At 35.8% G+C, this 26,399-nt stretch overlaps 1 long non-coding RNA gene across 3 annotated transcripts; it reads left to right on the forward strand.

Moving 5' to 3' along the window:
• Positions 1 to 446: 446 nt before the first annotated feature.
• Positions 447 to 23,181, forward strand: LOC308192570. 3 transcript variants are annotated; one of them, XR_013948896.1, is made up of 5 exons: positions 447 to 564; positions 19,930 to 20,022; positions 21,398 to 21,513; positions 22,325 to 22,515; positions 22,594 to 23,181. It is a non-coding gene; the product is annotated as an uncharacterized lncRNA (long non-coding RNA). The 3 variants fall into 3 exon arrangements; XR_013948897.1 differs by having other exon boundaries at positions 19,933 to 20,022; XR_013948898.1 differs by lacking the exons at positions 447 to 564; positions 19,930 to 20,022 and having other exon boundaries at positions 21,007 to 21,513.
• Positions 23,182 to 26,399: the final 3,218 nt, after the last annotated feature.

A 26,399-nucleotide genomic window follows, 5' to 3' on the forward strand; every position in this document is an offset into this window, starting at 1 on the left:
AACACAATATGGGTGCACTTACATGAGTGCTGTGTGCTAGACTGAACTCAGACAATTTATAAGGGATGGAAACAGCCACATAACGGTATGAGAACATTTTTCACTCTGTTTCTGACTACTCAGTCCTGATCCTCAAAGACACTTTCAGAAGATGAACCTGCCCACTAAAATTCATAGCTCTACTTGGTACTAAAAATAAAGGTCTCAATAAAGACATTGGTTTAATGGTCCATACAGTTTTTCAGCTAACCTATTCCTCTAACAGAGATGGTAAAAACCCTTTTCTTTCTCTGCTCCAGATGAGCTAACAACTTCTTAACTTTCTGTTTTGCTCACTGGATTCTGACTAAACTTTTCTCCAAAGTCATCAAATTGGTTAACATAATTTCATTTCACTCAGAAAAGTTATGTCTATTTTCTAGTTACGCATTTTTTATCAATTTTCAGATCTGATGGATACTGAGGCACTCCTGAGGCACTCCAAAAGCTTTCCTTTTCTGTTTTCCTCTGTGTTTCTTGTCCTTATAGAAGATATTCTTCCCACAAATCCTTTTCTACTAAAGAGTAAGTATTCGTTAATTAAATGACCAAGGACCAACCAAAAGTAACTGAGTGACACTATCACAGAATTGATTTTTTTATTATTTTTTTTCAAAAAAACCTACTGACCTTCATTCTTGAATGTCAGATTATTTTCTTGTGATTTGTTGCTTACCTGGCCTAATCAGAATGCCTAGTGGCAAATAGTGTGTACTGAAGCCTTCACTGTGTGATAGTATTGTATCCTCAGTTAGGGCTGCTTCTAGTTTTACAGGGCTGGAGGGTAAGTTCCAGCACTTGAAAAACAGTTCAATAGGATCTCTGGAGGCAACAAATTAATGACCAAAACTCTTAATGGTCTACAACAATTGATGAGTGTAAATTTGAGCTGTATGGGGTTTATCTTAAAGGTGATGAAAAGGTACTATGCAAAGGTAACTGTTCCAGAGATAACATCCATTAAGCACGGTACTATATTTGAACTTGTAGAGAAAAACAAGGCTGTAAAATCAGAGGCAGTGCTCCTCAAAATGCAGCAAAGAATCAGCAGTATTTATAGACCAGGTAGGTAACTCTAGTTCAGATGAATGTGAAGTGTGGTTTTCAAGTGGCTGCTGGAGTGGAAAATCCAGGTGAGCAATGTTAATCATTTTTTATGAGTTCCAGCCACAGTTTCGTTGTTGATATTAAGATACTGAAAGACGGTGATTGGTCTGTGACTCATAATACCTACAGATACTATTACTGTATTGTTAATAGAATAAAAAACAGAAAATGTTAAAGGTATTTGCCTGTCTCTTTTGATAAAGCTGTAACTAAAATGCTAACCCATGTTGTGGTAGTTGGTCTAACTCTGTTGGTCCAAATTCCTCTGCTAATTCCATTTGTAAATTATGTTTAGTCCCATATTTAAATACTTTATTTTGTACTGTAGAGTATAAATTAAAGCTTTCCTTTCAACAGCATTCCTAATTCTCATTGGTCTAGCTGTACTGGTTCTTCACATGGCAATACTGTTTTTCAGGGAAGCTTGTTATAACATCCTTTGAGACATTGTTAAAGACAAAGCCTTTTTTTTTTTCCTTTTTTTTTCCTTTTTTTTTTCCTTTTTTTTTTCCTTTTTTTTTTTTTTTTTTCCCTTTTCGTGAAAGTGAAAAAAAATGCATTGGATAGAATGTGGTTCTGTTGCTGTTCTTGTTGGATTCTGTTTTCTTAAAGACACCAACACAAAGGTACACAAAAGAAGAGAGAAAGAAAAAGTAAAGGCAGAAAATTATACATCTGTCTTCCTGGTGTTGAATGGCACATGCAACCTTCCTGTTACGGTTTTGCAATCTCACACCTGTTCTTCACCATGCTGGCAAAATCAAGCCCAGCATGTACCTCTTAAAAAAATTGTTTTCAGCTGCCTTGGTGCTCACAGTCTCACAGTATTGGAAAATGCACAGCTTTGGCTGTCTAAACCAAGTAATTGTTGAAAAAGGAGAAATAACAAGGGGGTAATATAAGAGAAAGAAATGATTTTTCATTCCACTTAGTTGACAGTTGTAGATAGGCAAAGCTATCTGGATCATTCTCTTTTGCTTTTTGTTTGTTTGTTTTTCTTAGTTCATCTTGAAGAATTAGAAAGATAGTAAACTCATGCTGTCACAATGGATTCAAAGAAATATCAGTCACCTACTGGGGATAACAAAGCTTCTGTAAGGCCAGTTGTCTTCTGGTATAACTATAAATTAAGGTCTCCAGCAATGTGTTTTAAGAAAATATTCCCATTCTCTGTTTAGTTTTCTCCCAGGCTATTGTTTTAGATTTCCCTTTAAACAGAACTAAGGGCTTTTGGTGATTCTCTGTTCTCATTTATCTCATTTTCTATGTATGATTGAAATGCAAATGTTGGAAAAAATAAGGAAACTTTCTTTTTGGACTAGTCCAGAATATCTGTCTATAATTACCACTGTCTTTAATAAACAATTTCCATGGCAGATTAGACTGACATATTAGATTGACAGATTAGACAGCATATTTGTAAAAAAAAAAACCCAAAAACTGGCAGATTAGGCAGCATATTTTAAAATATAATTTGTTAAGCATATGTGATCCTAATTAACTTTCATCCATTCTTTTTCTTTCCCAAGCAAAACTACTTGAAAACCCAAATTTCTTCCCTGGCAACATGGTAGCATCCATAGTGCAGAATAAAGTAAAGTCTTTTGGGTAGGATTGGTCAGCATAGCTTCCAGAAAGGGAAGTCCCACCACACTGACATCTATGATAGGCACGTGTCTCTAGGCACATGGAGAAAGGACATCCAGTAGGCATAGTAATTTTCGATTTTCCTGAAAATTATGAAGAGTGGGTAAAGTGAATACAGAACTGTAATTCAGCAAATTCCTCTACAATAAATCTACTGTGTCACAGGGGCACTTTTTGAAACAATAAATCAGCCTCAGCCAAATGAAAGGAAGTCCATATTAAGTAAAAAACATATGGTAGAATCAGGCTTCCTTATTTCTGTTATTTCCTAAATTGTAGGGAGTCCCAGGTTTGATCTTTTTTCCCCCTCCCTGTAAATATAAACATAAAAGAATTTGCAATTCTAAGCAACTCTACTTGGCAGCCAGTGCTCAATCATGCTTGTAATGATAGCTGTCATCATAATTCGTGAGTTATCATGTATTCGGCTATGATTCATGCAAGAAAGAAATATACAGAAAAGAAGAAAAAATAAAGCTAAGTGGAGCTTGGTACACTACAGGTTGAAGAAAAGAATAGACTTGGGGTCATTTCTCCTGTATTCACAGTAGAGTTATTACAGGACTCACATGCAACTTTGCGAGAAACTGCAGCTGGGAGGAACAGAGGAATAGAGGCAGCTGAAGCTGGGACCTTCTAAGTTAAAGAACAGATTTGTTATTGTATTCTTAGTGTCTGTTTATGCCATTCCTCCTTCTTTTTCCTGGCCCTGAATACTTTCTCAAATACTACTAATAAGCAGGGAGCTAACTTACTGGTTACAATCATTGCACTACTTGTATATAGTACATTTTCCACCTTCCAGTCATGTTTTTCAGACTGTCGACTATTTGAAGCCAGAATTGTCTACTGCTCTGTGTTTATCATTCAGTTAGGTGTGATAAAATGTAGATTATTCCTATCTGACCTACAGATAATAAGCATGGTGTATTGTTAAAAATGTGTATGAAGGGTGCAGTAGTTTGGTCACTGGGCATTAGATACATAATGCAAATTCATGAGTTCACTAAATACACAATTACACATATTCCTGAGGAAGAAATGATAGGCTTTCCTCATGTATTGTGCTTGGGCTACTTGTGTTTGTTGCTACTGTAGCAAGGTATAGAAAGGAAGCTCAAAAGTGACATATGCACAAAGATAGAAACACATTTTAATGTCTGAAGAATCCTCCTTCTGTTCCTCACTCTGTACTGATGACAGAGGAAAATTTAAGATAAATTAAGGTTTAGTTCAAGTCTTGCAGAGTCTCCCTTGAGCCATCTGCTTGGTCCATTGCTTTTCCTGCTGGAGCTCCTTAGACCTTTTAAATACTGTTCTGACAAGCAGAGAGAACAAATTTCAGGGGTGACTTGAGTAGAGTATTCCAAACTTCAGAAATATATTGGCTTTTTAGTTCTGTATAATGCTGTTAGATAGATTTGTGCCTTTTCAAGTTTAATATGTTTAATAATTTTTTCTTTATTTTTTTTTTTAAATATTATATCCCACTGATAGCCAATAGACTAATAGACTTGCTAAATCATTATGTGAAATGACATTTCTTTTTAGATTTATTTTCCTACTTCCAAAAAGAGGACAGTCTTGTTAATTTTTCTTCAGGGCACTCAACACTCTCCTCCTGCCCCCTTTTTTTTCTCTCATTTTTTATAAATCTATAAATTAATAAAAATGTACTTTAAAATGTTTAAAAGTATCACTTGCATGAATGCACACATTTGTCTAAAAGGAAGCAAGGCAAGGAGCTTCTCTACAAAGTCATTTTTTTGTTGAAAAACGCAATACTTTTGTTGAGCTTGTGATTAAATTTCTAAAAAGATAAAATGTCATTTTAAACTAGTACATCTGTAGCTGCTTGAGATAAACCTGTATTTTCTAACTAACGTGAAATCACTAGTGGAAATATTTCTCTAACATCTATAAAACCAGTAGAATTTGCAGAAATCAAAATTGTTTGAACACAGAACATTTCAAAAGTAAAGAAAAGTCCCAAGAACCCAGTTTCCCTCTGCACCTTTCTAACTTACTTCACCAAAAAAAAAAAAAAAAAGGTCATAATAGACAATTTTTTTTGCTGGTACAATTACACTAAATTTCATAGTAGAAACAGGAAAAATGAGTTTTGAAAATGAGTATTGATGAACTTACACCTGAATATATTTTCTGAATGAAGAATAAAATCAACTTCATGCTGCATTAGAAGTTTTATTGGGTTTACGTGGCAAGGTTTTGGTAGCAGGGGGCTGCAGGGATGAGCTCTGTGAGGAGTCCAGAAGCTGCCCCAAGTTAGATAAGGACCAGTTTCAGCCGGCTCCAAATGGGACCCACCACTGGCCAGAGTCGAGCCAATAATTTTGTTTGTGCCTCTGGGAGAGCAGATTCAAGAAAGAGGAAGAAAAACCTGCTGCACAACAGCAGCTGGGAGAGCGATGAATGAGAAACATCCCTGCAAATCCCCAGGTCAGTGCAGCAGGAGGGCAGGAGGTGCTCCAGGCACGCAGCAGCAGTTCCCCTGTGGCCTGTGGAGAGGCCCCTGGTGGAGCAGGCTGTCCCCCTGCAGCCCATGGGTCCCACACGGAGCAGATCTCCACGCTGCAGCCCGTGGAGGAGCCCCCGGTGGAGCAGGTGGATGTGGCCTGGAGGAGGCTGCGGCCCATGGAGATCCTGCACAGGGGCAGAGGAAGAGCATGATGAGAAAGGAGTGGCAAGACAAAGCATTATGTACTGACCACAGCCCCTGTTCCCCATCCCACTGCACCACTCTGAGTGAAGTTGAGCCTGGGAAGAAAGAGGGTTAGTAGGGAAGGTATTTTATTTTATTTATTTTATTTTATTTTATTTTATTTTGTTTTGTTTTGTTTTATTTATTTTTTAGTTTCTTGTTATTCTACTCTGTTATTAATTGGCAACGAATTAAATTAATTTTCCTGAAGGGGAGTCTTTTTTGCCCGTTACAGTAATTGGTGAGTGATCTCCCTGTCCCTATCTCAGTCCGTGAAGTTTTTTCGTTTGGACTTTCTCCCATTGTGCTGTTGAGGAGGGCGAGTGAGAGTGGTTTGATGGTCACATGCAGCCTACGGGCCATCCAAAAGTAATCCACCACAAAAGTACAATGCATTCTTTCTATATCTTCAAACACAAAAAACATCTTGGAAACTTCTCTAAAAATTTTTAGGTATTTTTTTCTTGTTGCCTTTATGTGGAACAGTTTAACTTCTACTTTCCTGCACTTGTAGATGGACTAGTATGTATCATCTGGGTAAGCTCTGTTAGACCATAGACTACTGTTTGGAAATGAACTGTAGAAACTTCCACATTAGAATTTCAATATGTATCTAAATATTGTGGTATTATAAAGAAACCTTATAAATAAAAATGACTTTATTTTTAAACATAAATTGAAATGGCATTTTTGATCAGGGGAATTTTTCTGGGAAAGGTCAAAAAGCCAAAACAATCTTGATTTTTATGAGGAAGATATTTATTTACCACAAGACTGAAATTCTCTAAGAATCACCAAGGAATGTCTTTTGAGGCTTATATATGGATTTGAGGCAAAATATAGTATGTCAAGAGACAGACAACCTATTCCTGCATGGCCTACTTTCTTTGAACTATGAAGTTGAGAAGCTGTCTCAAAATCAGAGAGGCGTCAGTCAGAAACTTAGTCTCTATCAAAATATGTTTTTTCTAATGTACATCTCCATATAGCAGATACGGTGGGGGAGAAATAAGAAAACATAATTGCCCTGTATTATCATTGACTGTCCTCTAGCCAGAAAGGCTAAATTGGTCCTACCTAGTCTAAGGCAAAAAACGAGGATCTGACTGCCTACACTCCTCAGAGTCAATGAAGAAAGACAGCAATCTTTTAGAGACTGTGTCTTATCTTAAGAGCAGTCTGGACCTGCAATTTTTCTGGAATTACCTGCCACTTTCAAATTAATTAGGGAGGGACCTAAGGTTTATCTGAATTCAAAAGCAGGGTGAGATATATAGCACAACTTTTTCTTCCCACATCTAGCAGTGCTTTCAAGGGAGGACCACTTCACCTCCATGTTTCCCTTCAGCATCCCAGTTGTCTTGTAACATAATGGAGGGAGACTCCTGTCTCCAGACAGAGAAGAAAAGTGCTGTCAAATAGCTGATTTTACTTTGCTGCATGAGAATTTGTGTTCCAGAGTGTGAATCCAGCATGTCTTATGCAGACCTCAGCTGAAACAGGGGTACAGCTGACTGTGGTTTGGTCTTTTTATTATACACAGTGAGCATACAGAAAATACGACCATATCATGCACATTCAAGAGATTTTAAGATTCATTTGAGGGAGTTAGAGAGGAAAATTAGTGTGCTGGTAGACACTGTGTTGACAGCTAGTGCTATCTAAATCTTCAGTCCTGCTTGAATGGAAGCAAAATCATACCCTTTTCTGACTAGAAGTAGATACTTGTAAACAAAGGGTGAGACTGGCACTTCAGCAAGTTTTTGAAAAGATCCAAAACACTTAATAAGCTTGTGCATTTAAACTGTGAAAAACTTCATATTCTTTTTTTTTTTTTTTTTGTTAAAAACTAGAAGTGCGACAGCCTTCCGTGAAAGTATAATTGGTCTGTAGTGCTGAAATCTATATGTAAGACACCTACATAAAGAAGAATTTATTTACAAGATATCATGGACAATATTACTTATATTTTAACAATAAAACAACAACCCTATTTTACTAGTATTTGTAAAAAATACTGAAACTACTCATTCTTTTATTTCTTAGGATACTTGCAGAAATATTTAAGGGACTTTACAGTTTCATTCTGGAGAAAAAAAAACCCCACCAATTTACTATTTCTAATCTAATTTACTCTTTTCATGAATCCAAATGATGTGTGAAATGGAATACAGGCCATCTTGAAAGAGTGAATGTGCTTCCAAAGTTATGAACTACGAGTCTGCAAACAGAAAAAGCACTCATCTTCCAAATTTTTTTCAGGGAAATATTTGAAATGTCAGCATGTTTACCTGTAAAACTTTCCAGGTTCAGGACTGGACTTTGAATAAACTGAGATTTGTGGATTCCTAGGAACTGTGGGAATAAATAAAAAGTAATGGACTGATAAAAGTTTACATTATAACTATTAATTGCTCTGCTGTTAGTCATCTAGTCCTTTAACCTGCTTTTCATGGAAGAAGGCCCCTATAAATGAACAGGAATCCATACAGATAGTGGGATCTACCTTCATGGGAGAGTTCACAAAACCAGGGTCACTGATGCTTATGAAAGTTTACTGGCACATTGCTATTAACTAAGTCAATATTCACTCTTCATTAATACAATGCACACCTCTACAGCAATTGTTTGCCTGTAGGAGTATTGATTTGTGCCAACTGTACCCCTCACCTTTTCTGCTTTTCCCTGCGATAGTAATAAATATGTCTCTTGCTGAGTCCATTGCTTTGTAGTTAGAAAAGCACAAATACAATGAAGAAGAAACAGATTAGTGGGTACAAGACTAGGTAGGTATCAGTTTACTCCATTAAGTAAGGAGTCCCCTGTAATACCACTGGTATCCACATGAATCTCAGCCCCTCTGAAAGTCATTGCTGAGGTCATTTCTCTAGAGAGTGTTATAATTCAAATATATTACATCAGTTATGAGATAAAGCAGTAACTTACAGTCTGAGAGTTTTATATTGTTGGAAATACTGTCATCCTTGGTTTGTTGCAAACATCCATTGCTGTGGAGAATGAGCAAGATATGTGTTCTGTTTGGTTATCATGTGCTTTCTCCTCTATTTATTATTTTCCTTAATGCATTGAGTTAATAAAAATCAGACTTTATGTGTGTGCATTTGTGTGACAGAAAGAGAATAGAGGAAGAAAGGGTGAATGGTTAATAATGGTGGTGCCAAAGAACATCAAGGGTTGTATTGTAACAATGAAAAAACACTTGCTTGGAGATAGAACCCTTGTGTGGTCTCAACACCTTATGAAGACTTAAACCTTCAAATCTCAACCAAGCTAACTGTAATTAAAATATATATATATATATTTAAGATATACTGACTTCTGACAGTATATATATGCTAACAAATGCTAGCTATGCAATAATAATAAAGGGTGAATGGACTGTGAGCTCTCTACTAGAGGGAGATATCCCCTTATAGAAAGCAACAGAGCATGGCCTGTCTCTTCCAGCAAAAATAGGTTTAACTGAGCTGGGTGTAACTGCCAGAAACTGTCAAAGAGTCAGTGTAAGTAAGTGAAATGTGCATATTGGGTCTCTATTGCAGATTCCTTTCGCTCGGTGTGATATATCATCTTTGACAAGCCTGTGTGGAAAGGGGTGGTTTTGTACATGTTCTCAGGGAGAAAGACGATTCACAGGTGCCCCTCAGAGGCAGAACCACATGGGTTTGTGCGAAAAAAAGGCAAGGAAAGCCAGTAAGACCTGTTACTTGTGGATTGCATTTGGTATGGACACAAGTAGCCTAAAGTGCAGTTTGTTCTGAGGTAAATATATTCTTTGCTTTTGCATGCACAAATATTCAGTGCAGTTTATAAGCAAAGTTGTGTGAAAAATAGGATAGCCAGTGATGTGAGTATTTGTCTTTTGCTCATTGGCTTAAAGTTGCATTATTTAGTCTTCGGAGATTGGGGGGGGGGGGGGGGGGGGGGCGGGGTGGAGGATTGGGAGGGGAGGGTTATTTACTTAACTGTCCTAGGATGTATGTTGCATTCCTCTGTCTGTCTGAACATTGTGGTTAATATGACCAGGGGGACAAGCTTTGAGTCACTTTGATGAAAGAGGATAAGAAGGATGACTTTAATGTGCAACAATGGGAAGTGATGTCGTCCCTTTTATTTTCAAGGCTGCTCATGATGCTGAAGAATGGGGACTTTAAGAAATTGCTTGTTTTATATCTCTGTGCTTTACGTATTGAAAATGTATTAGAAACATAATCCTAGTTCATTGAAGCTTGGGGAGTTCTGGTATGCTTTTTTTTTCTCTAAAAAGAATTTGACTCCTATGTTTTTTAGCATGGTGGATAAAATCTTTTTGATGGTAAAAGACTTAAAAATGTTTTAAAGAGGAACAAAACATTTTGCATCTAAAGTGGTTTTACATTCATGAATTAATGGATCTAGGAGCTGTGTGTCTATGGGAGAAATATTATATTTTTGTGCATTAAAATCATTTCTTATAACGGTTTTGTTATCACTTCAGACATGCTGAAGATCCTTTTAGAACTTCCAATCTTATAAACTTCTTTACCTAAGTAATACAAAGTCTGTTTATAAAAGAGATAGTTTTGGGTAAAACTGGAAATTCAATGCAAAAAGAGTTGTTTATTATCTAAATAAGGTGGATTTTCCCTTTGAGTGAAACTAAGAAACAACACTTGGAGAAATAATTTTCTTTCATGTGCAAATATTTATCAAGGGCAGGTTGTCCTCCTCATATCAGAGTCTAATCACTCTGAAGAGAACGTCTAAGCACCTTTAAAAGCTATCTATGAGGTAAATACCTTTAGGATATTAGTACACAGAGATCAGTTATATGGCTCCCATCAGCCTTATTTGGAGTCATGTGGTTAAATTCCCAAAAGCTACTTGGAAAACTTACTCTGCAAAACTGAATTATTTTGGGTTGTCTAATAACAAGAAGAACAGCTCACAAAGGAATTCTGCAAACATAATAATTGGAACACTAATTTACTTCTCTCCTTGAAATGATAAATTGATTCCTATTTGCACATACTATCATTTGCTATATGCTCATTGCTTCGTTGTTTTTTTTTGTTTGTTTGTTTTTTTTTTTTCCTTTGAATTATGAAGCATTTATCTTTGACATTCAAATACCCAATTACAACACTGAACCAATTTAAAGAACTTTTATGCTTCTATTTTTTTCTGGTTATAGCTCCCTGTTGATAACCAAAACAAACCCTTTACTGTGGTGCCAGAAACAGGTCAATGGCAAAAAGCCCTAAGGTTTTTTTCTGCAAAGTGCTGAGTTTCCAAGACTCCTGCTGATCTTCCTTCATTGATTTTTTTTTTTGTTTGTTTGTTTACACTTTACTAAGCAGTTAACAAATAGACAGGAATATATGATGTTCGCTGTTTGGAAGAGTGGAAGATGCTCATCATATTAACTTCAGGGAGACGAACTCAAATTCTTTTTTCTGTGGTTGCCTGCATACCTTTCAGTTTATTTAAAACTCACCAGAAGCAGAAGTCCTCTATTGGCCTTTTTTCAAGTATAACAGGACTGGTAATTTTAAGTTCCAAAAACAATGTAGTAAATTTAAATTTTTTTTTTTTTGTACAAGTCTTGGATGTGAAATCAAAGAATTTTAAAGTTTATGAAACCTTTTATCAGTTGAAGAATTTGTATTAATCTGCTCTCTTTGCATTCACAGGTTCTTTGTTTATTCCTTGAATGATACAAATTTTAATAATTTTCTATATATTTTTGTGAAAGTGAAACAAAGCATTATCTATTTTAACAGAGGCAAACTGATGACATCAATGCAGTTACCAACTGCTTGAAAATGTTTTTCTTTCAAGTGAGTTATGCTGTTGGGTAAATTCAGCTCATTTGGAGCTTGTAATGGCCAAAAATATCCTGCTGAAAAGAGTGGTCTGAGATCCTTCTGTAAATACAGATACCTCTAACCAGGTAATCAAAGACCGGCAGCTGCCTTTTGTAGAATGAAACTCATCAGGAAGTTGCTGGGTCTTAATGAACTCCACACACAAGTACATCCTTATTTTAATAGCAGAACGTTTTTGTTTTTTTTTTAATTTTGTCAGGCCTATCTTCCTGATGACTCAATGGGAGATCTCCAAACGTGCCTGAGAATCTGAGTTAGCCCACCAGATGGACAGCTTGTAAAACCACTATAATTCCATCAATCTTTGTCTGGAACATGTGACTTAATTTGATTTTAAAGAAAAAACTACCCCCCCCCTTTTTTTTTTTTTTTTGGGTATTTTGAGGCTTGTAGCAAAGCATTTTTACAGCTTTTCTGTGTTTATCATTTTTCTAGGATGTGTATGCCTGCTCAGGGAAGCAAAGCTCTTCCTAGTTTGATGAAGCCAGAAACTTGCTATCTTAATTCAGATCTATTTATAAGCAAAATGAAACAAAAGAAAAGCAGCAAACAACCAAAAGACCCACAGGACCAGCAACCTAACTAAACAAACAAAAAACAAACAAATGTTGCAATCTTGCCTGCTGTCCTAGTTTCATCAAGAAAGGTAAATTAATTGAAAATGGGTTCCTTAGCAAAAATGAAAAAATCTGGAGACCAACAGGAAAATGTTTGGAAATGAAAGGATTTTATGAAAACAGAACTGAAATAGTTTCTTCTTCTTTCTTCTTCTCCTGCTCCTGCCCCTCCTCCTCCTTCTCTTCCTTCTTCCTTCTTCCTCCTTCTTCCTTCTTCCTTCTTTCTTCTCCTTCTCTTTCTTCTTCTTTCTTCTTCTCAGGTTGGCATGCTGTTTCAGCCAGTAATGAATGACACTTCAATTTAAAAATATGTAATGAAAAAAGGTCTTCTACAATTACAGTATTGTGACTGATAAACTGAACCTACTTTTTGATAACTTTCCATATTAACAGATCCTTTCATTGTTTCTTAGTCACAAACTTTTTCCAGAATACTAATATAAAGTTCAATATATCTTATTATTATAGTCTGTCTGCTGGAGCCCTTCAGCAAGAAACAATACCTGAAGTCTTTCACTGATGGAAACAGGAGAGAGAATGCTGACAGAAAAATAAGAATGTAATCCTTAAAACTTTGCTTTTGCTTCACAAAAATGTAGCTGTTTTGGACTTTTGCACTAACAGATGGGTTTTAATTTCACTCTTCAAACAGATTTATATACATTTTAAACATACAATTTTATATATATATATTCTTTTCTTTATTATTAACCTGGTAGGAATTGTGGTTCTTCTTTTACCCTATAAAGAAAATTATTTTCAGTTATAAGAAAAATTAAGTCTTTGGGCTCAAACTTGGAGACAAATATGAATGTAGCACTGAACATACGACAGAAGAATTTGAGTGTATGAAGAAACAGTATTTATAGCATTCACTGCAGATACAGTGAGTTAAAACAAACAAGCAAACAAAAAAAATGGACAGTGTAATTTTAATATTTTAAAGATTTGTATGACCTTTGGAAAAATTAGGACAGGATCTTTAGTAAATTGAATTTAATTTCAGGACTATTGCAGCCTTTAGTACTGTAATACCATATGTTCTGTGCATAATGCACAAAACAAAATAATGAAAAGCAGAAAATCTATGTGTCTGTTCCAGCCCTGATGACCTGGAAGGTTCTGTCAAAATTTCATTACAGATGAGATCATGGCACAGCAGACATATTTTTCCTTGAACATGGAAGATACAAACAGTGTTCCAATTTGTAACTTAGAAATATTTTTAGGTTATTTCGTAGTCCCATAGTCCTCCTATAGAACTCCATGTAAGCTTTTTAAAGCCTAAGGACCATCAATATTTTTGTGAAAGAGTAGAGATAAACATCTTTTCTGTAAGTCCAGATTTTATCAAGATGGAAGTTGAAAATTTGTTCTTTTCAATGTGAATGCCAGTGTTTAGAATAGTAGACAGATATCCAGAAATTCCAAACAAATGACCCATGTTCATGCACAGGTAAGACTGAAATGTGCTAATGATAGTGCTACAATGCCTGAATGAATTATACTATTGGAATTAAGATATAAAATTCCAATAGTACAATAGGTTGCCTTAAAATTAATCTAATAAAGTAAATTTGTTTATCATCTATTCCTTTTGTTTTATCCAAGTATCCCACTGCAACTGGGCAAGATAGGGGGAGAGGAGTGTAAAGGTAGCTTTAAACAATATTTTTGCATATCTCCAGTCTTTTAAACAGCTGAAATATTAGCCCACAATATGTAATGTAATATGGTCAAAGCTGTATTATATAGCTTTTGGAGAGTTTTTGTGGTTCTATATTTGATACACCAGTTTGAGATTTGCTTCTCTCTAGTAACTTGGAGCATTTGCCAAATTTCAAGTTTTAAATTAGACAATAGACTCAGAATTTTCCAAATATGTAAACCAGTGCTGGGCTGTGGTGTCAGCACTGTTCTGTTATTATATGTACTCATTGCCAGCATGTCCCTTGATTGGGTGAGTAAATCAGAGAGTTTAGCTGTATAAACACGTGTTGATCACGCACAGAATTTGTTCCCTCAGTCTGCAGATTAGGTCCCTAAATAATTTTATTTACTAGGACAGAGACAACTAGAAAATCAGACAGAAATCAGGTGATTCACAATTTAGAGATTCCATTTTTTTGTAGAATATTTTAAAAACATTGTTAAGATCTCAGCTTGTGAAACAAGGTTAAACTTGCATGGTAGTATCAAAATCATAGAAAATGCCCTGAAGAGGACTTCAGGAGGCTATCTAATTTCAGCAAGGCTGTCTAATTTCAGCAAGATCAGCTATATCGTACCTTACAGATGTCTATTTTATTTTTGCAAAATAAACCTAATGACTCTACAACAAATGGAGGTAATTTATTCTAGTATTTTTTGATCCTAACTCTTGAAAACTTCATTCTAGCATCTAAAGTGAATCTCCCTTGCTGTAGTTTAGGTTCATTATGAACATTTTGTATATAAGTATGTGCATACCTTTATAGATATCTATTATAATTACAACTTCATTCAGTTTTTCCCTCTCTAGATTAAACAACATCATCTTTTTCAGCCATTCCTAATGGGCAAAATTTTCAAGATCATTCTTGCTACTACATGTTCCAGCTGTTTTACATCTTTACATTAAATACTGTTTAAGTATGTCATATTTTCTAACTCAGTAATTAATTGTGTTGAAGACTACAGTCAAGTATTATAGATTATGTTTCAACCATACAATATTGTTTGCTAATTATCAGGATGTCATTTACTGTAATCCTAACTAACTCTCAGTGTTTCAGTCTAGACAGTTGTTCCCTGTCTTGCATTGTTGCAGTTGGTTTATTTCTGTCTGATGCTGAGTTCAGCTCACTTAGCATTAACCATCCAAATATCTAAATTCTTAGTTTTTCTGTTGTCAGATGCAAAACCATTGTTGCTATTTCCCTGCAGTGGGAATAATAATTATTATTTAAATAGCAGAACCTCTTTGTGCCCTGCTCTTCATTTTCTAATGGTATCATTTCAGGGAGTCCTCTGAATACTTTATTAGGGTAGACTGCACAAGATTTAAAAATTGTGATTATTACTCTGCTCCTGGAGAAATTACAAGTGAAAATTCATAATATGTGTACATATCATGTCTTGAGTATTGTGTCCTTCATTGCTGATGCAGTCATGGTTTTCAGATAGATTTGGGAATGTATATTCAAGATGCTCGTTCTCAGCTCCATCGATAAGTAATTTTAACATTTTTACTATTTTAATAACATTAACTTATTTGAATGTTGCTGAATGTGTGAATTACTGCTCTTCTTGTATAAAAAATATTTGGTGCTTATAACACTTATGAAATGAAGTATTTTATTTTATTTTATTTATTTATTTATTTATTTATTTTTACTGAATATGACACACACTATAAGCTTTAAGGGCTATTTCAGTCATATACTTCTATTTTACCTGCACCCCATTGCTGAAGTACCTAGTACAAATACTTAACTACTGTATTCAAACATAATTATATCTTTTGGCTTATATATTGACTATTATGTACACTGAGGTATAAAGATTGAATTCCAAGGAGGATTGTAGCAGTATGTTGTTTCAAGCATTTATAATTACTGTGTAAAGAGATTGCCTTGCATCTTTTTTCTCAGCTTCGGTATTCTTAATATTCTTTCTCATTCTATGCATAAGAAATTAACTCTACTTGACATTTGAGGACATATTATATAGAGTAAGGTAGTAGATCCCCTTAATGTTCAGAAGACAGTCATTTATAGGATTGTCTGTGGATCTGTGTCACTTCTATAATTGTTACTTGAAAAATTTAATTGTAATGGTGGACGGTGATTAAAAACCAAACCAAACCAAACCAAACCAAACCAAACCAAACCACCACCACCACCACCACCAAAAACAAACAAGCAAACAAACAAACAACAACAAAAAACACAAAAACAAAGAAAAAAACCTAACATGGTCCAGAAACTAAACACACAACATAGTCTTTATATATGTATTTTGAAACTTTTTAAGTTTTTATGTGTTTGCAGTATTTGATCCAAAGTACCAACAGATGGTGGAATACTTTTAAGCTCTGTTCATGATAGTAAATACCCCCTTTTTGAAGTCACAAAATGAGACATCACTGCTTCTTGAATCTGCAGCCTTGCTGTTTTTTAAGAATTCATGAACAAACAGGCATCTTGATCTGGAATTTCTTTTGATAACACTTTAATATAGCAAACATAACTAGTTGTCTCTTAGGACTCAGATCCTCCATGATTTGGGCAAACAGTGCACCTGAAGTATTAATTCCCTGTTCAAAGATCTAATGTTTTGTAAAGTAAATCTGTTGTATATTTTCCACTGTCTCATATGAGGAGGTCAAACACAATCACATTTACATTGTCCTTGGAGTTCTACACTAACTGAATGAAAAAGGGCATTATACACCTCTCCTGAAATACTGTTCCATACTGGCAAAATTTCCTGTTCCTCATTTGCATTTGTTGCTACCCAGCCAGTACAGAATTTGTTGTGCATTATGATATTCAGTAATTCCATAGGTGTTCTGTTGTTGATTGCACTGCTGGCTGAAATATTAATGCATTTCATTCTTTAGTGGAACAAGACACACTGCTGTGAGTATTGTCGTATGGTGTAGCTAAGTCACATACTACTGGATCTTGGCCCCTGTTGTAATAACCTAATATCCTAATGTTAGGAAATGGCTAATTCCCAGATGAAAAGCTTTTTCTAATAAATAAACAAATAAATAAATAAAGTTGTGAAAGGTTATAAGCATTTTAGGAGATGAGCAAGAGTAGGACTATGGGGCTTATTAAATGCAATTGAACTTCTTAAATTCCCTTTGCTTATAGATCTTTGCATATTTAAGAAATAAATTAATCTGTTCACTGTGAATTTTCTTAAATAATTTTATATCTTGAAAGAGAACATTATTTGACATTTGGGGCTTATTGGATGTCTTCCTTGCTTGGCTGGTATGGTGTTAATTTTATTCATATTATTCTGCGGTTTGGATTCGTGATTAAAACAGCATTGATAATGCACCAATGTTTTAGCTATTGATGATTAGTCCTTGTACAATGCCTCTTTTTCCCACCCAGGTCAACTAGGCCAGAGGTGTGCAAGAAGACGGGAGGGGACAACCAGGACAAGTGACCCAAATTTACCAAATGGATATTCCATGCCATATTACATCATGAGCAGCAGTAAAAAATTGCTGGGAGGGTTTTTGGGGTGGAGTGAGGGTGAAGAGAGAGAGGAAGAGGTTGGTTAAAATGAGTCTACTTGTGGGAGGTGGTGAGTGATTGCCATCACTTCTTTCTCTCCTATTCACTTATTAAACTATCTTTATCTCTACTCATGACTTTTCTCACTTTTGTTCTTCCTATCCTCTCCCCTGTCCTGCAAGTGGGGAGGAGTGTGCTAATGTGTGGTGCTTTGTGGCTGGCCAGGGTCAACCCTCCACACTGGGCATCGGTCATTCCTCTTTTGTAACAGGTGGAAATTAGTATGATCTATTCTACATCACCCAAACCCTTTGTGCTCTTTGTCTCTCAGATTCTTATCACCAAAGGTTGCTAAAAGGGGACTTCTGATGAGGCATGTTTTCAGGTCACTTAAGTGGTGCCACTTCCATCAGCATCAATAATAACTTCTTGTAATGGACAGAAGGACGCACTCACCATCTGAAACTTCAGTTTCTTCATATGACTATTCTGTAGGGAACCCATTTCTTAACTTTGTTGGTAATAGTGCAAATGAGAATGACAGGTGTTAAAAAAAGCAGACAGATAAAAATAATTTCACAGTTTACAATTGCTGTTAGAAGTACCATGAAAGGTAGAGTTTGAGGCATTCAGGAAAACAAGGCAAATTTTTCCTTCAGCACTATGATTCCAAGTGCTATTTATAAATAGGTTCTGCTCTCTGGAGTTGATGAGTAATGCTGAATTGATGGGAATAAATAAAATTATATGTATATAATACACCAATCCACATTGGTTTATATTTTCATCTCTTGTCCTGAAAACAGTAGAAATCTTGGAAGACATTATTGATTTTAAATTCTAGTAATAATACTTTATATCTGCTTGAGATTTTTGTTAAATTAGTATTAATAGTCATGTTAACTCAATACTCAGCTGAAGGTTTGATCTTGTTTATGTCAATGATATAACAATAAATTTAAATAAAGCACCCTGCCTCTCCAGAATTTTGGTAAAATGTTTAATTCCTGTAATTTCAAGGACCATTGATATTTACATAATTAATGTGGTTTACTTTTAATAGCACTTACACTGAACACCGAGCGCAAAGACTGAATGACTGTACACCATGTGACATGAAAAAATTAATGTACTTCTGAATCATTCATCTAGTGGGAAAAAAATGTGTAGAGCACTGCTGAATGTCCTTCCATTACCGTCTAGTCAAAACATATGTGAATTGACATATGCAGTTGCTGAAATGTTTTTCATGAGGAAGTGGTTGACACTTGAATCTTGGAAACAATATTTGAATGTGATTAGGCCGTGCTTGCTCACAAACAAAAACAAGTACAGTCTAATCACACTACTTCCTCATTTTTCTCTGTGGTTCCTGACTTCTTTCTCATTTTCATATTTTCTTTCTCATTCTGCTCTATTTCTTTAGGGTGTCACTTCCCTGGCATGGGTCACCTTTGTGCTGAAGTCCCTTCAGCGATATACCTCCTCTGACATGGCATGCCTCCTTCTAAGGGCTCATTGCTAGTTCTTAGCCAAATAAAGTGTTTGCATATGCCTCTGTTTCTCCTTTGTGTCTCCCCTGTTTTTCCTCCTGCAGTGGTTGCCACCCTCTCTTAACTGCTTGAGCAGCTGTGCCATGGGCTCTCCTGGCTGCAGTAGTTTTGGGGCACGATGGGCTGTTTGCATCAGTGTCATTTCTGTATGTAAATGGGTGTGCCCAGCACAGGTAGGTAGGTTATGGACACTTCCCACGCAGAGCCCTCCGGCAGCTCCCTGCTACCCCAACCCTGCCAGATGTTCCTGTTACAGTGGATATGTTCTTTTGACCTTTGGAAAAAAAAAATCAAAATTTTACATGGTACTTTATCAGAATTTTGGGACCCCTAAATTCATCCACTTTTGATAGCTATGGGCATACCCACACAATATTATGTAGGTTATGTTTATACCAGGGAGTAAAGCAACCTAGGGACCACTTGTTATGTAGGAGGACAAGAAAGATTAACCGCATTGGTGTGCTTTCTCCTGTGCTAACTGACTGTAGGTTCAGAGAATGGTTTGGGCCGCCCTACAGTGAGTTATGGTCCAGGGTGTCATCTAGGCTCTGAACAGATTGACAGAGGGAAGATAGGCAAAAATTTTGTCTTGATGTATAGCCTAGTTTACTCAAGCAAGTTTCTGGGGTAGGCTTTCCATGGTGGTACAAATTATATCCTTGATGGAGAACAAAGAGGATGACTCTGTGTGTCAACATTTTCTCAAGCAAAATCAATTATGGATTTACTGGAGTGTTCCCTGTCTTGATTTTCACTGCATCAGGCATGCTTGCCATGCTGCCTGAAAGGAAAAATGATCTGGTCTCAGAAATTTGGGCCTTCTTTCTCAGAAAATGTTTTCCTATCCTTACCCATCAGCAGTATGTTCACGGCTTCTAGGACACGACCCTTAAATTTCTTATCACCTGCCCAGAGAAAACCCCAACACATGATTTCCCAAATCATCATGGCGTTTCATGGGATCGGAACACTTAATTATTGTTTCTGAAAACACATGCATAGTAGTAAGGATCCTTTAAATGATAAGTATTTTCTATTTATGTTGGTTAAAGTCAAATGAAGTAAAGCAAACCTCTCTTATGCTACTGATGTTGTGTATTTATTTCACTTCCTTAGCAGGTGCTTTGCCTGAAGAAAGCTGTCTGGTGAAAACATAAGCACAGCACCTGGTCAAAAAATTAAACAAACATGCTATAATCATCTAAACATGTGAGTCAAGCTCTTTTACTTACTTTTGACTTCCGTCAGCAGCCTGCAGCCTTTAAAGTGGTATTTTAATTTGTAAAACCAGTTCTTCTTATGACTTGCTCATCCTGGCAAGTACCGCACTCAAAAAGTTATATCCAATATTAAATTATAATGACTTTAAACTGGATGTGAGATATCTTTTTAACATACATAAAAACCTTTTCAGAAGTTTTTATGCCTGGGGCTGAATGCTCTCCTATCATATGTTTTCTGACAGGATACAGTAAAACACCAGTGGCTAAAATTTCTAGATGGTGGGGCTACATTCTGCAAAGGGGAAGTTTATTTATTTACAGTTGCAAACCTACTCCAGTACTTTGCAGCCCTTTCAGAATAGAAGCTAATAGCATAGAAATAGCTGAACATCTAAATGAAATCTTGAAATGTCTATGAAATGTTCCCCATGTATATTTTGCTGTAAAATTTCCTTGTTAATGTGAAGGTGATGACAGGTGTTACCAGGGAAACGCAACTGTGGGAACATGTTGTGAGGGTTTTCACCCATAATATGTTTCTGCAAGGATGTTCAGAAACAGTTTATGTACACCTGGCAGCTGAGGCAAATATGCAGTGGCCAGGACTGGTGCAGTCTATTGTTTTGAAGTGCTGCTTGTACTTGCTTTGATTGTGTACATTTATCAGTGCTGCCAGGTATCACTTAATGAGACATTGCAAAGCCCAGCAGAAGTCTGAAGTCAAAACATCTATATGCTTTTTTTTTTTTCCACATTTTTTTGCCACCTAAAACTGAATAATCTTATTCTAAGATAGTCAGCTTTAATTTAAGCTAGTCAGTTCCTTTATAATCAAAGACAATAGGTGCCCTCACAAATAATTTGTCTCATCTGTTTTTGATCCTGTGTTCGACTGAGGTATCCTTAGTTGGTATCTTTTTCTTCTTGTTCCCTATAAATGGAGGTACTACGAAGTAATAGGAGACCTGAAAAACTAGCTGTGGACTCTTATATTAAATGAAATTAAGTTACTCTCAGTTGATGACAAGACAATTGAAATAATTTTATCTTGAGAGTTACTCTTCTGTAAACAGTACTCATGCAAGAGGGGCAGATGTCAATGAATCAAAGTGAATTGAGCATGTAAGGATTCAGGCACACTTTTTTTTTTTTTTTTTTTTAATTTTTCTTAATAAACTGTTAGCTAGAAACCCTGTCTTGAGATGAACTTTACCAACAAAACACACCAAGCAGCTGGATTATATCTTCTACTAAAGTCTGGCAGACAAATTAAATCTGACCACCTGTGATAAACTACGGGACAACCACTCAGGGTACAAGGTGTAAGAGTGTTACATGCCTCTGCTCTGTGTTTTCTGCAGCCTTCAGTTTGGTATATGTGAGCTGAAAGAGGCTTTGCAGATAAAATAAGAAAAGGAATTCTTCATGTATTAACTAGGCTTCAGAGAATGAAGAGCCCAGCATTGCCAGAACTCAGGTAATAGTCTTAGATTATAACTATTAAAATTTATGTATGATTTTTACTAGTGGAAACACAGATAGTTGGGGAATATTTATGCATCCTAAATTTAACATTTTTTTTTTTCCCCTCTGAAAAGACAGAGTTTGCATTTACTTATCTTAGTTTAGACTTAGTAAATTGTAGGTCTGTGTTTCTTTGTGATTGTAGCCAATACTAGTGATTAATACTAGTGCTGCCTAGATTTAGCACTATAAAAAAGAAACCTAAAAAAGCCAACCATTTGTGAAATGGCTGTCAAAGTTGCTTGGCTTGCAGTGCCATTTCCTATAGTGTCATTTCTGAAAAAAATAATTATAATTATTTATCTAAGGTATGTGATTTTTTTGCATACTTTCATTGTCTCTCTAAAGAAAATAAAACATTAGATACTTCTTTTTACTGCTTTAGTCCAAATTTATAGAGCTTAAGTATGCCTATATTTCAGACTAAATTCTTATCCATGTTACAGTTTTTAAATGAATTATACTTGAAATAAAAGTGAAGAATGAGCATAGGTGGTTACAAATGGGAAGTCAAAATATGTAAATAATGTTTGGTATGATATAACAGATTATAATGACACACCATATTTACCAATCCTATAATTTATAATAATGTTATAGATTAATGAAATGTAATAATGGCTGAATTTATTTTTCTTCCTTTGCAATGGTAATGGTACTATTAATATTGCTTTTCTAATCTCTCTTGCTCCTGTTATTCTCGGGAAAATATGTTTTTAAATCATTACTTTTTATTTTTATTTTTTCCCTGCTTTCACTTCTAGCCAGCCTCCCTGACTCGTGTTTAGGTGGAGTGAATTGAGTGAAACCACATATGATGGGGATTAATGGTACAAGCTTCCTGCAGCTCCTGCCTATTTGGATGTAGGACTGTAGCATTGCTCAGTTCTTCCCTGGTAACAATAGTGAGAGAACATTGTGGTCCTCTCCCAGAGCAACACTCACGAACAGAGAGGTGTGCACTATTTGCATAGCATAAAGACTTATACCATGACGTATCAGGCTGTGAATGGTTGTCTCTGCTTATTTTCAGATACTAGTCATTGAAGAACACAGGGACTGGAACTCTTATGATAAGAAAATCTCTACCCTTCAGGCTAGCCTGTGACCCCAGTCCCGCCATCACATTAGGGTTAGAAGAGAAGACATCAAGAGCAGTTCCAACTGCCTGCTCTGCACCAGAGTCACTGTTAGAATTCCTTTGTGAATATACAGTGAATAATATTACAGGACCAATTCAGAGGAGAAGAAGTAAAAAAAAAAAAAAAAAGACATTTCTGGTTTTATCTTTTTTACCCTCTTTGTTTTTGTTTGCAATAATAAATAAAGAAAGAATACAAGGGAGAAGAAACAAAGATGCTTTAAACAGAAATAAAAGTAATGTCATCAACTGTGTTGATTATGATAGTTGTTACATTCTATTATTTTTTTATTTCTTTATTATTTTTATTTAAAGACTTAAGAATTAATAGAGTTGCAGAAATTACTCCTTTCTCATTGTGTTAAAGCAACATCAAAATCATTTTATGTCAGTAAGAATATCAGACAAAAAATTCTTTTCATGTTGCAGCATGATAAGGTGGTGTGGTTTAAAGCTCTTATTAAAATCAAATGTGTTTTTCCCCAGTACAGTGTGGTACATGACTGCACTACTTTTGATTGTGATAAGAAAGTATGGAAGTTTCCAGGTATCTCAGAAAATTCTTTGTTCCAGGTACTTTAAAAGTAATTTTTATAAATATGGGCTGGAATTTTTGTCAAAAACTGGACTGTTGTAAAAAATGTATGTGCTGAGGGTGATGGAAATGCTTTGGTACCACTTGCTTATTTTAATATTTTAACTTTTAATATTTTTTAACTTTTAAACTGCAAAGCCCTCAAAATAACATAAGAAATATTGAATGAACGGGGTTGGATGAGGCTTTGAGAAACCTGGCCTAGTGGAAGATGTCCCAGCCCAGGGCAGAGTGGGTTGGAATTAAGTGGTCTTTAAGGTCCCTTCCAACCCAAACCATTTTATGATTCTAATCTACTTCTGTAAAATTGAAAATCATGTTTCAAAATATTGAAATGTTATTTTTCAACTCTCTTTTAGCAATATATTCTTTAAATAGTCATTATTTCAAAAATATCTATTGTGATGGAAGACAATCTCTGTGATAGGAAAATATTCTACCTTCAATACTTGTGACTAACTGTGGTGTCAGCAGGAATGTAGCAGAGCCAGGAGTGAGTCAGATGGCTCTTATGCTGTCTGTGGGAAAAAAGTGCTAGAAACAGAAAAGAAATTCGAATGTGAGAAAAGTCTAAAGATACATTTGTTTTTTTTCACTCTTCCTTGTGCTGAATAAGTAGAATCCTTCCTCAGATTTTAAAATTGAGAAAACCAACAAGTTTTCATAAAATCCAGAACCTGGGTCTGGACAAACCTTAATGACTTAAACAGCATTGTAAAAAATGAACAAAAGCAAAGTTTATACAATGTTATAAAGTTGTATGTACCTTTCAACATACAAAGTATTTTTATAAGAGACAGCCCATTTATAACCATTAAATTCCTCATCCAGGCTGCTGACACAACAGGGACAATGTGATTTTTACATACTTTTAGCTCCTCCAGTTTAATGAAGAGGAATTGCAAGATGGTTGCACCCCTGAAGTAATTCTTCAACAAGGGTAAGGCTGAAATAGCCAGTGACCCTAATGAGGAAAAATGAAAGGGCATCACCATTTAATTCATCTCATTATTGGCTCTTAAAATGGAGATAAATGGGAGAGAGATAAAAAAAGCAGAGAGAGACCGACATGTATTTCCGTTTTGAGTTGTTACCTGCTGAGGCAGGATGCACGCCTGAGCTGGGTTGTGTGCACAAATTCAGAATTGCCATTACCAGCTGGCTGAGGTACTGGCACAGTCACCGCACTGACTGCAGACTGCACAACCAGAGGTGTGATCTCTTTAATTGTGCTCTGCCTGCACTCTTAATATAATCTCAGATATTCTACCAAAAATAAAGTTCAGTTGCAAGAACTCCTATTCCAAGTTGTGTGATGAGGGCCTTTCTTTAAATAGCAGCAGCTTGTGGGCAAGTTATGTGGTATTCAGGACAAATAATTTCATGCAGAGGTGACATCTCTGAGCCTGAAACAGGCACAACTACCCCACACCTACACACATGTGAACACACACACAGGCCTTGTTTATCATTTTATTGGAAGACAAAACTTACATGGCAATGCCCAAGTGAATGACAGAGACAATAATCATTCTCTTTTCATGTGTTCTTCTGATTATAGACCAATTCAAACAAATTTATTGACCCACATATTTTTACACTAAAATAGTGTATTCATTGGATTGCATTCCAGCTACCAGCAGCCTAGGGGGGATGTGTTTCATCTAGGGTTGCAAAGACATTCATTCCCATGTTTATAGGGCATTTGCACTTGTACCTCATGAAGAGGTTTGAAACACCCTCCTTCCTCCTTCAGGTTTTTCCCTGCCATGTCACATACCACGTCCACCCAAATTTTATGGGAGTAATGAGGCATCATTTCTGACCCAAAGCATACACTTACGCTATGACAAATATCTGCCCGTGTTTGTTCAATTGCTTCAGACGGTAAATCCCAAAATGTTCTGTGCCAAAAAGAGAGGATATAAAAGATATATATATATATATATATATTTCCCCCCCCCCCCCCCCGGTACCAAGACTTACATTTGGGATGTATTTAGTGTTCAGAGTCTTTAAAGCTGGTTCACTGTTTTCTGATTTGAGTTTTTTTTTTTTGTTGCTGTTGCTTTTATTCAAGCGATGTTAATAGTGTCCTAATCAAGTCAAGAGTTCTTCATTCCCAAAGAATTCTTCATACCCAAGAATTCTTCTTGTCCCTTTTTGTTCCTACAGGCAGCATTACTGAAGTCAGGGGGAAGTCCATGGTGGTCCAGCATCTGAAGTAGAACAATGTTACTACTAATAATGAAAGAAATGTAATATGAACAGAATAATATAAATAAGAATAATATAAAAAAGCAGAACCCTTGATCATCAGTTAGTATTTCATTTTTACTGTCACTCATGCAAAGAAATAATGTAATTACATGTACTAGAAAGCATTTTCTACATGTTCATCTCTAATCTTGGCAAATAAAAATTAGTAGGAAGGTTTTTTTTTTTTTGGTTTTGTTTTGGTAGTTTGTTTGAATTTATTTTTTTGTCAAATATAGAACTTTAATTCTCAGTAAACCATAATGAAAATAGTCCAGCACTGAAGGTGTCAGGGAAAGGAAAAAGATTATTTTTTTGTCGTTCTTTTCCTTCCTCTTCAGAGAGAAAAGGGTAATTGCTCTAAACTCTATCTGTTCCCCTTATGAACATGGATGTTTCCAAATTATACTCATATGGTATTTAACCTCAAAACTCTTAGTTTTGTATTTATCATTTGGAAAGAGAATGTGCCCATGTACCAGCATAAAACATATCCTCCTCACTTATTTGCCCTTGGTGACTCTTCCTTGACCTTAGTTGCTAGTTGCCTCACCCTCCCCTCCCCTCCCCTACTTTTTTTTTTTTTTTATCAACCACCACCAGTAAAATTGCTCATCGAAGAACCATGTTTTCTGAGCACCCCAATTAAATTTTATGGTATTTTGAAGATCTGCCTATATGAACTTTTGATTTTGCTGGGTGAACTCTTAGGTATGCTTGTACCTCTTATTAATGTTCTTCAGTGCATCTTTACAGTGTCCCACTTTTTCTGGGAAGGGATTTTGAACAGATCATTTGTCATCACATGGATCAAAAGCAATTTAAAAATCTTATCCTTTGAATAAAA

This window comes from Anser brachyrhynchus, assembly GCF_964034855.1.
Source record: "Anser brachyrhynchus genome assembly, chromosome: 3".
Taxonomy (NCBI): Eukaryota; Metazoa; Chordata; class Aves; order Anseriformes; family Anatidae; genus Anser; species Anser brachyrhynchus.